Source organism: Sus scrofa, chromosome 17 (genome assembly GCF_054392235.1).
Source record: "Sus scrofa isolate SSC_HxYL_T2T_F1_AM1 chromosome 17, Sscrofa_HxYL_maternal_Yorkshire_Landrace_v2.0, whole genome shotgun sequence".
NCBI lineage: Eukaryota > Metazoa > Chordata > Mammalia > Artiodactyla > Suidae > Sus > Sus scrofa.
Window position 1 is genome coordinate 45,161,379 of NC_139399.1, and position 9,952 is coordinate 45,171,330.

At 42.0% G+C, this 9,952-nt stretch overlaps 1 protein-coding gene across 16 annotated transcripts in view; it reads left to right on the forward strand.

Annotated features, from left to right (window-relative positions):
• The window catches only part of RALY (RALY heterogeneous nuclear ribonucleoprotein), a 94,593-nt gene that overhangs the window by 37,590 nt on the left and 47,051 nt on the right, over positions 1-9,952 (forward strand). For 13 of the 16 annotated variants that reach the window (XM_085003636.1, XM_021077806.2, XM_021077811.2 and 10 more), the window contains one exon: positions 2,229-2,311. The exons of the other annotated variants lie outside the window; for them this stretch is intronic. The gene's annotated coding sequence lies outside the window, so the exon portion shown is untranslated. The remainder of the gene's footprint in view (positions 1-2,228; positions 2,312-9,952) is intronic. 16 annotated transcript variants of the gene reach the window in all.

The following is a 9,952-nucleotide window of genomic DNA, read 5'->3' on the forward strand; positions in this document are numbered from 1 at the left end:
ATTGTATCCCCCTTTGTAATTAAGGAATTTGAGACTCAGAACTCAGGTCTCTTGATCCAGAGAAAGATAAGAGTAGCAGGAATTTGAACAGAAATCTTTGGTGACTGTCTTCATTCTCTGGAAGCAGTAGTAATCTTTACAAGGAAGAAGAACAGGGCAACTGTTGTTCTGAGGCCTTAGTGGATGGCGAGGTCAGAGCTAGATGTAGTCACAGAGATGTATTTTGTGAATATGACAGAGAAGTAAGAAACAATTCAGGATAACTTCATTGAATTGTTAGGCCTTGAAGATTAAGAAGGATTTGAAATGAAGAGAGGCTTTCTCGGTGAGACAACAACATGGACAAAAAAGTATGGCACTAGAAAGCTCACAGTAGAGGTTAAGGTAAATGATGACCAGACCCTGGTATGAGAATCTATAGAGGGAGGCTGAGGTGATTGGGAGTCATGACATTTTTTTGATCAGAGAAGTGGCATTAGAAACAGTGTGGCAGTGTGGGACCAATGGATTGGATGGGGCAGGAGGGGTTGTGGAGACTGGTGAAAAAGAGACCTGGAAAGAGGCTACTGTGTAACAGCCTGTCCTTGTAATGTCAATAAATTCTAAGAAATATTCCAGCAGTGCAGGCAGGAGATAATTAGATCCTGAACCAAGAAGTTGACACAGTAGGGAATAAAGATGATTTGGATGTAGAACTCTTAGAGCAGCAAAACCAAAAAAACCCAACCAACCAAACAAACAAACAAACCTCCTACAAGGACTTGGCAATTGTGGAAATGGGGAATGAGGGAAGAAGGGATTGGAGAGAGTGAATATTCGGAGTCTAAACATGTACTTGGGAGAATTGTTATACCATTTGCTGAACCACAGAGCCTGGGAGATGGAAGATGAGTTCAGTTTGTTAACATGTTAATGGGAGGTGCTGATAGTGTGTTCCCCTTACCAGTTATCCCTTAGTATCTCTGCCTTTGTGCTTTGACCCTGCCCTATAGCCATCCTTTACTTCCTTGAATTTGCTGCTTTATTCCAGGCCTGGAGCCTCCCCACCCCCAAACCCCATTGCACTAACCATGTCTTAGAACAACTGTCGTTCCTTCTCTGAAATAAAATAGTACGTGCAGGGTGCTTAGCCCAGTACCTAGTCTATTTCCAAGTGTACATTAAATGTTAGTGGCTATTAAATGGCTATTGTTGTGGTTCTCATCATAGCATTGTGCTCATGGTATTCTCTGGAACCACTTGGCTAAAGGACCCAGGAGTCATTCAACTGATGTTCAGTAAAAAGCCTGGACTTTTGGGAGAGGATCTCAGGCTTAGATATAAATGGGGACTCTGAGCCATGTCAGCTAGGACTAGAAAATGTGTTCCTGTCTTTTTTCTTCTGTTTTTGAGAAGTGGTAGGTGTGTGGTTAAGAGGGCAAACCCTGGGGCTCGGACTTTATGGTTAGAGTCCCATGTCTACCATCTATTAGCTGTGTGACTTGGGGCAAATTTACTTCATTTCTTGGTGTCTCAGTTTCTCCATTAGTACAATGGGGACTGTAACGCACACCAACTTTAAAAGAGGTGTAAAGATTAGAGTTAATACAAGTAAAGGTGCCTGGCATGTGTGCTATTCTCATTACCTTCGTCACCTCTGCCCTGTGTTCCAGGTGCTATATAAGAGTTTCAGTGTTCTTCAGCTGTCCTTACCCATTAGAGGAGAGGATGGGCTGAGAAACCTAAAACCAATCTCAGAGTGCTTGAAAGTTTGTCTCAGCTGGATTCCAAGTTATCTAAGCCTGGAGGAACCTCATTCCTCCCATCACTACATTCTAGCTATGTTGACTTTCTTGTGTCTTAGCATAACAAGCTTATTCTGGCCTATTTTTGCCTCAGGGTTTTTGCACTTTATGTTTCCCCTCTCTGAAACACTCTTCCCTCTAATCTTTGCAGACATTACCCTCTTTATTTCATTCAGGTCTCTGTCCAGTATTCACCCCTTGGAGAACTCTTCCTTGGCCATTTTATCTAAAAAAGACCTCATTCTCACTCCTTGTCGTTAGTTTTTCCCTTACTCTGCTTTATTTTTTTTTAGAGTACCTAGCACAACCTGCAATTATATATTTAATTATTAACCTATCTTGCTAGGATGAAGGAAATGTAAGGGCAGGAACTTTGAATGCCTGCATTGACCTATGTTCATGCCTATTCTGAGCACGACCCTAACTTTTTTCTCTGTTATATAGGTGAGCTCTGTTCTCAGAGGCATTTGGTGCTGATCCTGTAACCCAAAAGAGGAAATTGCTGCCTGAGATCAGCCTTGGTACTGGTAAGTGAGGGTGCCTAGGAAACTCTGTGCAAACTTGGGCCAAGATACAGGGTAACTAGTTTGGGACTTATTTTTACCCCGAGAACAGGTAACTTACAGGTAATTACTCCATGTCATAGGCAGCCTCCTGTGCTGGGAGAATTGGACTTGCTTTCCTGGAGCTGTCATGAGAGACAGTCTGGGATTATTTGCCACAAATAAAGCAAAACAGGCTCAATTCCTTCTGGCTTCTGCCAGCTGCTTTCTGCTGGGGGATATCCTGGACCTGGCAGCTAAGCCCCATTCTCCTATAAGCTCTCTTAACATGACTTCATAGCCCTTATAGACTTTGCTGATTTCATTCTTGATGGTAATTTACCAAGCCCAGAGTCAGCTTCAGAAAATCCTATAGTTTTATCAGTCCTGCAGAATATGGTCATGAGATGAGAATGGAATAGTAAGAGTAGAGCTTTATGAAGGGGGAAGTCCAGAGAAGCTTAGAAAGAAGACTTGCAGATGGTAAAGCAGGAGGGGAAATCAACATGTTAAGAACCAATAGTTGTGGTGTGGATCATTTAATCTAGACAGAAGCCCATTTTATAGATGAGGAAATTTAGAAAAAATTTAAAAATATTTATTATGTTTTATTTCAGGTTTACAGCAAAGTGATTCAGATATATTCTTTTTTAGATTCTTTTCCATTATAAATTATTACAAGATATTGAGTATAGTTCTCTATGTTACGTTATAGGTCCTTGTTGGTTATCTATTTTATAGGTAATAGTGTGTGTATTTTAATCACAAACCTCTAAGTTATCCCCTCCCACCCCTTTTCCCCTTTGGTAACCATAAGTATGTTTTCTATGGCTGTGAGTATAGACTCTATTAGATGAGGGAATTGAAGCTCAGGAAATGAAAGCAGTTTGCCCAAGGTTTACACTTGGGAATCCATAAAGCTGATATTAGAACCTGGGTCAGTCTAACTGTGAATACCATTGTTCTGACTTGGCAGACTTTCCTTGGACTGCTAATCTCCCTGGAATCATGACTTTTCATATAAAGTTCAAGAAGACAGACATCCTTAGGGATTCAGGAAGGAGGTCTAGTTATTAGAGGGACCCAGCAAGACAGGCAGGAGTTGGGGGGGGGGTCCCTTCTGATCAATGGCAATTATAGTGAGGGGGTCACCGAAAAGAGGTTGAAAGATAAGAAAAACTTTCAAGCAGGCAGAGGCCCAGGCTAAATATGATTAGAAGGAGAAGACAACATATGTAACACATGGAATCCCATAACACTTGGACCAGCACAGATAGCGACCTGGAGAGCTGAGTTGCAGTTGGGAAGCCTAGGTTTTTATCTTCTTTCTCAACATTTGCATTTGAGTAATTGCCATTTCCCTATTTGTAAAATTGGAGTGCCTCCCTGTACCCCCACATGTCTGTTTTGTTTACACCAACCATGCAGGGTGTTATAGAGAATCAAATGAGAAATGCAAGTTAGAAAAGTTTGTGAATTATAAAACAGCATGACTGAAATGAGAGAAAGTGAGAAAACAGCATTGTAAGTATCCCTGGCATCTCAATCCCTGACCTCTTTGCCACCTTACTCCCCAGGGCTAAAAGGGAAAGTTTTGTTTTGTAAATTTACACTGTAAACTTTCTCCTATGCCCTTTCTTCTGTAGGCCCTACCTAAAGTTCAATCTTTCCACAAGCTCAGTCTTCCCAGGGCACAGAGACAAAGCCAGGCAGCCTTGGCAGCCATGATTTGCAGCATGTGGGCTGCAGAGTGCAGGTTTAAATGCACTCACACAGCCTGGCTCCAGGGCCACTGCTGGTACAGACATTAAAGCTGTATGTCTTCATATCCACAGAGCCCATCCACAGCATGTGTCTGTACTCACTAAGTTTCACTAAGATGTTGCCTGTTAACCTACTGTCATCTCAGATGAGAATGGTTATTCTTACTTTGGCTCTAGGTTGCCTGCCTACCCCAACCCCCACCCTTCAACTGCTAGTGAAAAACGTACTTATGATGTAGCCTCATATCTTATTAGAGGTCATGGTCATTCCAGTTTTTCTACCATCTCTCACCCTTGTCCAGTGATATAGGTTACTCTCTTCATACTCTGTAACAAAGGGCATTCTGTTCTCACTCGCCTGTGTGGTTGCACCGAGAGGTGTATCACCCCCTACCTGATGCTCCAGGAATCCACACTGGCCAACCTTCCCTCCTATTCTCAATCGCTAGGCTCTTGCTGTCGTGTCTTTTTGCCTTGGTTAATCTAAGGTTCCTATAGCCTCTGGTCTTTCCATGGCCTGGGCATCAAGCTTGGATTTTACTGTTCTTATAAAAACTGTGAAGAAGTTCCACTATTGACTCTTTTAAAATATGAATGATTCCAGAAGTTCTCATCATGGCTCAGCGGTTAGCAAACTCGACTAGCATCCATGAGGATGTGGGTTTGATCTCTGGCCTTGCTCGGTGGGTTAAGGATCTGGTGTTGCCTTAAGCTGTGGTGTAGGTCACAGATGTGGCCTGGATTCCACATTGCTGTGGCTGTGGCTGTGGCATAGGCCAGTGGCTACGGCTCCTATTGGACCCCTAGCCTGGGAACTTCCATATGCCGTGGGTCCAGCCCTAAAAGATAAATAAATAAATAAAATAAAATAAAATATGAACGATTCCATGTAAAAAAGTTTACAACATTGTGGTATCTACACAGTAGATAGATGTAGTAGTTAGATCTACAAAGATGTTATTTATCTAACATCCTCAATTTTCTGGAGTCCAACTAAAAAGGAGGAAACAAAACATTGTCATCCGTAAGACCTTGCACAGGCGTTGGTCAGCAAGCCTGGCACTTTAGTTTCTCAATCCTCATAAGACTAAGAACAGCATATAAAAAGGAAAGGATGAGTTGATGTATTAGCAGCAGCTAGAGGTGAGAACTAGGAGTAAGGGAGAGATAAAAGAATGATGAGAAAGGAAAGTTAAAACAAGTATGAAGGCTATACTTTTGAGCAACAGCCTTATATACATCTACGTACTTCAGTAAGATGGGGCAAGGTAATTTTTAAGGTAGTTCTAGGTTCTTAAAGGTGAAAGGTATCAGAGAATGTTTATTGTGTCTACTGTATTATCAGGCGCTGTATTGAATGCTCTATATGATTTAGTTTCATTTCCATAGAAGTAGGTATTGATATTCTCATTTCATAAATTACTGAGTTCCTGTTGTGGCTCAGTGGTAGCGAACCCAGCTGCTATCCATGAAGATGCGGGTTTGATCCCTGGCTTTTCTCAGTGGCTCGGGGATCCGGTGTTGCCATGAGCTATGGTGTAGGTTGCAGACTTGGCTTGGATCCCAGGTTGCTATGGCTGTAGCGTAGGCTGGCAGCTACAGCTCTGATTCAGTCCCTAGCCTGGGAGTTTCTATGTGCTGCAAGTGCAGCCCTAAAAAGCAGAAAACCCCAAATAAATAAATAAATTTACTAAGACTTAGGGAGGGACACACAGGCAGTGATTGGAAGAGCTAAGCTTAGAACTTGGAAGAATCTGGCTCTAAAGAACCATGTTTTTTCTGTTATTTGGTATTGGCTCTTTCCCTGTGACCTAAAACCTGGTCCTTCTTAGCCTCTTAAGCCAGTGGTTCTTCACCCATCCCCTTTTGTTCCTTTTCCTGTATAGGAATGTCTTGCTTTTTAAAGACATTCATTCAGGAGTTCCCTGATGGCCTAGCAGGAGTTCCCTGGCAGCTTAAGGATCCAGTGTGGTCACTGCTGTGGCTTGGGTCATTGCTATGATATAGGTTCAGTCCCCGGCCTGGGAATTTCTACATGCCATGAGCAAGGCCAAAATAAAGACGTTTATTTAGTGTATATCTATTGTCTACTTTGTGCCAGGCACAGTTTTAAGTGTTTGGAATGTAGCAGTGAAGAAAATAGTTTTCTAACTTCTAGTGGAGAAAAAACAAATGAGTATATATGAAGAAAAATAAAGCAGGCTAAGGGAGTAGGGACTGTGTGATGAAGAAGGCCTCTGTGAGAAAATAAAATCTGTAGAAATATGCAGGAACTGAAGTAGTGAATTATGTGTATATCATGGGGAATAACATTCTAGGCATAGAGTTTAGCAAGCTTGGCGGCCCTAAAATGGGGGCATGTTTAATACACTTGAGGAACCAAAGGAGGTCAGTGTAGCTAGAGATGAAGTAATAGGGAAAATGGAATATGGAGAAGAAGTCACAAGTGTGGATAGGAATTCAGATCATGTAGGGCTTTATTCTGAGTGACATAGGAAGCCACTGGAGAGTTTTGGATGGAGGAATGACATATTATGACATCCAATAAAAAGAAAAAAATCTGCATGGTTGTATTAGCTAGGACGTCCAGTACAATGTTGCACAGAACTGATGAGAGCAGATGCTCTTATCTTTATCCCAATTTTAGGGAGGAAGTATTCAGTCTTTCACCATTAAGAGTGATGTTAGTTATAGGGGTTTTTTTGGTGGAATGCATTTATCAGGCTAAGTAAGTGCTTTTCTATTCTAATTTGTTGAGAGATTTTATTATGGGTGGATGTTGGATTTGTGTGGTTTTTGTCCTTTCATTCTACTAACTTGGCACTACATTAGTTGGTTTTTGGTTATTAAGCCGACCTTGTATTCCTAGAGTAAGGCTCACTTGCTTATAGTGTATAATCCTTTTTGTATGGTTTCGAGGTTGTTTACTAATATTTCATTGAAGATTTTTGCATTTGTATTCATGAGGGGTATTTGTCAGTAGTTTTCTTGTGATGTCTTTTTTTTTTTTTTTCTTTTTGTCTTTTTTGTTGTTGTTGTTGCTATTTCTTGGGCCGCTCCCACGGCATATGGAGGTTCCCAGGCTAGGGGTCCAATCGGAGCTGTAGCCACCAGCCTACGCCAGAGCCACAGCAACGCGGGATCCGAGCCGCGTCTGCAACCTACACCACAGCTCATGGCAACGCCGTATCGTTAACCCACTGAGCAAGGGCAGGGACCGAACCCGCAACCTCATGGTTCCTAGTCGGATTCGTTAACCACTGCGCCACAACGGGAACTCCTTGTGATGTCTTTGTCTAGTTTTGGTATCAGGGTGATACTGGCCTCTTAAGTTGGAGAATATTCCTTCTTCCTCTATTTTCTTGAAGAGTTTGTGAAGGATTGATACTTTTTTGACTGTTTGATAGAGTTCGCCAATGAAGCCATGTGGGCCTAGGCTTTTCTGTGTTGAAAGATTTTTATTAACTAATTCAGAATGTTTTTTATTTGTTATAGGTCTCCTCAGATTTTCTGTTTCCTTTTTAGTCACTTTCAATAATTTGTATCTTTCTAGGAATTTGTTCACTTCATGTAAGTTGTCTAATTTCATGGCTTAAAGTTGTTTGTAGTATTTCCTTATAATCTTTTTAACTCTGGAAAGTCAGTAGTAATGTCCCCCTTTTCATTCTTGGCCTTAGCAATTTGTATCTTCCCTGTCTTTTTTTTTTTTTTTTTTTAATGATTTTTATTTTTTCCATCGTATCTGGTTTACAGTGTTCTGTCAATTTTCTACTGTACAGCAAGGTGACTCAATCACATGTATGTATATACATTCTTTTTCTCACATTATCATGCTCCATCATAAGTGACTAGATATAATTCCCAGTGCTATACAGCAGTATCTCATTGCTTATCTATTCCAAAGGCAATAGTTTGCATATGTTAACCCCAAATTCCAGTCCATCCCACTCCCTCCCCCTCGGCAACCACAAGTCTGTTCTCCAAGTCCATGAGTTTCTTCTCTGTGGAAAGGTTCATCTGTGCCATATATTAGATTCCAGATATAAGTGATATCATATGGTATTTGTCTTTCTCTTTCTGACTTACTTCACATAGTATGAGAGTCTCTAGTTCCATCCATGTTGCTGCAGATGGCATTATTTTGTTCTTTTTTATGGCTGAGTAGTATTCCATTGTGTGTATATACCACATCTTCTTAATCCATTCGTCTGCTGGTGGACGTTTAGGTTGTTTCCATGTCTTGGCTGCTGTGAATAATGCTGCAATGAACATATGGGTGCATGTATCTTTTTCAAGGAAAGTTTTGTGAGGATTTGTGCCCAAGAGTGGTATTGCTGGGTCATATGGTAGTTCTATATTTAGTTTTCTGAGGTACCTTCATACTGTTTTCCACAGTGGTTGTACCAATTTACATTCCCACCAACAGTGTAGGAGGGTTCCCTTTTCTACACACCCCCTCCAGCATTTATTATTTGTGGACTTATTAATGATGGCCATTCTGACTCAAGTGAGGTGGTATCTCATGGTAGTTTTGATTTGCATTTCTGTAATAATCAGTGATGTTGAGCATTTTTTCATGTGCTTGTCGGCCATCTTCTGTCTTTTTTTGTCAGTCTTGCTAAAGGTTCCATTTTGTTGATCCTTTCAAAGAACCAAGTTTTGGTTTCATTGTTTTTCCATTCCATTAATTTCTTATTTTACTTTTTTATTTCTTATTTTTTTTAAGGGCTGCTCCTGAGGCATATGGAAGTTCCCAGGCTAGGGATTGAGTTGGTGCTATAGCTGCCGGCCTGTGCCACAGCCACAGCAGCACCAGATCCAAGCTGTGTCTGTGACCTACACCATAGTTCACAGCAATGCTGGATCCTTAACCCACTGAGCGAGGCCAGGGATTGAACCCAAGTCCCCATGGATACTATATCTGGTTCATAACCTGCTGCACCACAAGGGAACTCTCTAGGTTACTTTTTTTTTTTTTTTTTTTGTCTTTTTGCCTTTTCCAGGCCTGCTCCCTTGGCGTATGGAGGTTCCCAGGCTAGGGGTCTAATCGGAGCTGTAGCCACCGGCCTACGCCAGAGCCACAGCAACGCGGGATCCGAGCCGCGTCTGCAACCTACACCACAGCTCACGGCAACGCCGTATCGTTAACCCACTGAGCAAGGGCAGGGACCAAACGCACAACCTTATGGTTCCTAGTCAGATTCGTTAACCACTGCGCCACCACGGGAACTCCTAGGTTACTTTTTTAAGTGTAGCCCGAATGAAACTTCTTCAGGCTTGACTGTCCTATGAGTTGTCAGGTGCTTCTGATAAAGTATCTCTGGAGAAGTATCTGGAGCTTCAGAGAGGGCCCAGCTCAGAAACAGTAGGGGAGGCAAGTGGTCAGCAGTGTTTGCATTACCAACAGGGAGCAGGGCAAGGACTTGATTCATAGTGCTGGGCAGCCTGAGTTCTGCCTTCCCCCTGTTATTACTGGGCAGGCAGGCAGTGGGGTGGGCCTGGGATTTGCGTGAGGGTGGGCCTGAAATGGGGGACGATATAGCAGATAGTCAGGTGACATGGAGAGCCAGAGCTCCCTGGGCTTCTGATATTTTACCTGATAAAGAGCTATACCCATCTCACAGACTTTGGAGACCTTAAAGAGTACCTCTGTTCCTCTTAATGACTGAGATTCTAAGCAGAGATTTGATTCCATGAAAGAAATAAGGCTTCAAGGCAGATCCCATAGGTAAATATGGAAGTAGATATTGAAGAACTCTAAGCAATGCCTAGGTTTGCTGGATACTTTTTGTGGCCTTAGTTTCCTCATCTATAAACAATATCAGTTTCTACCCACCCTACTGTGTAAGGCATATTTTAAATA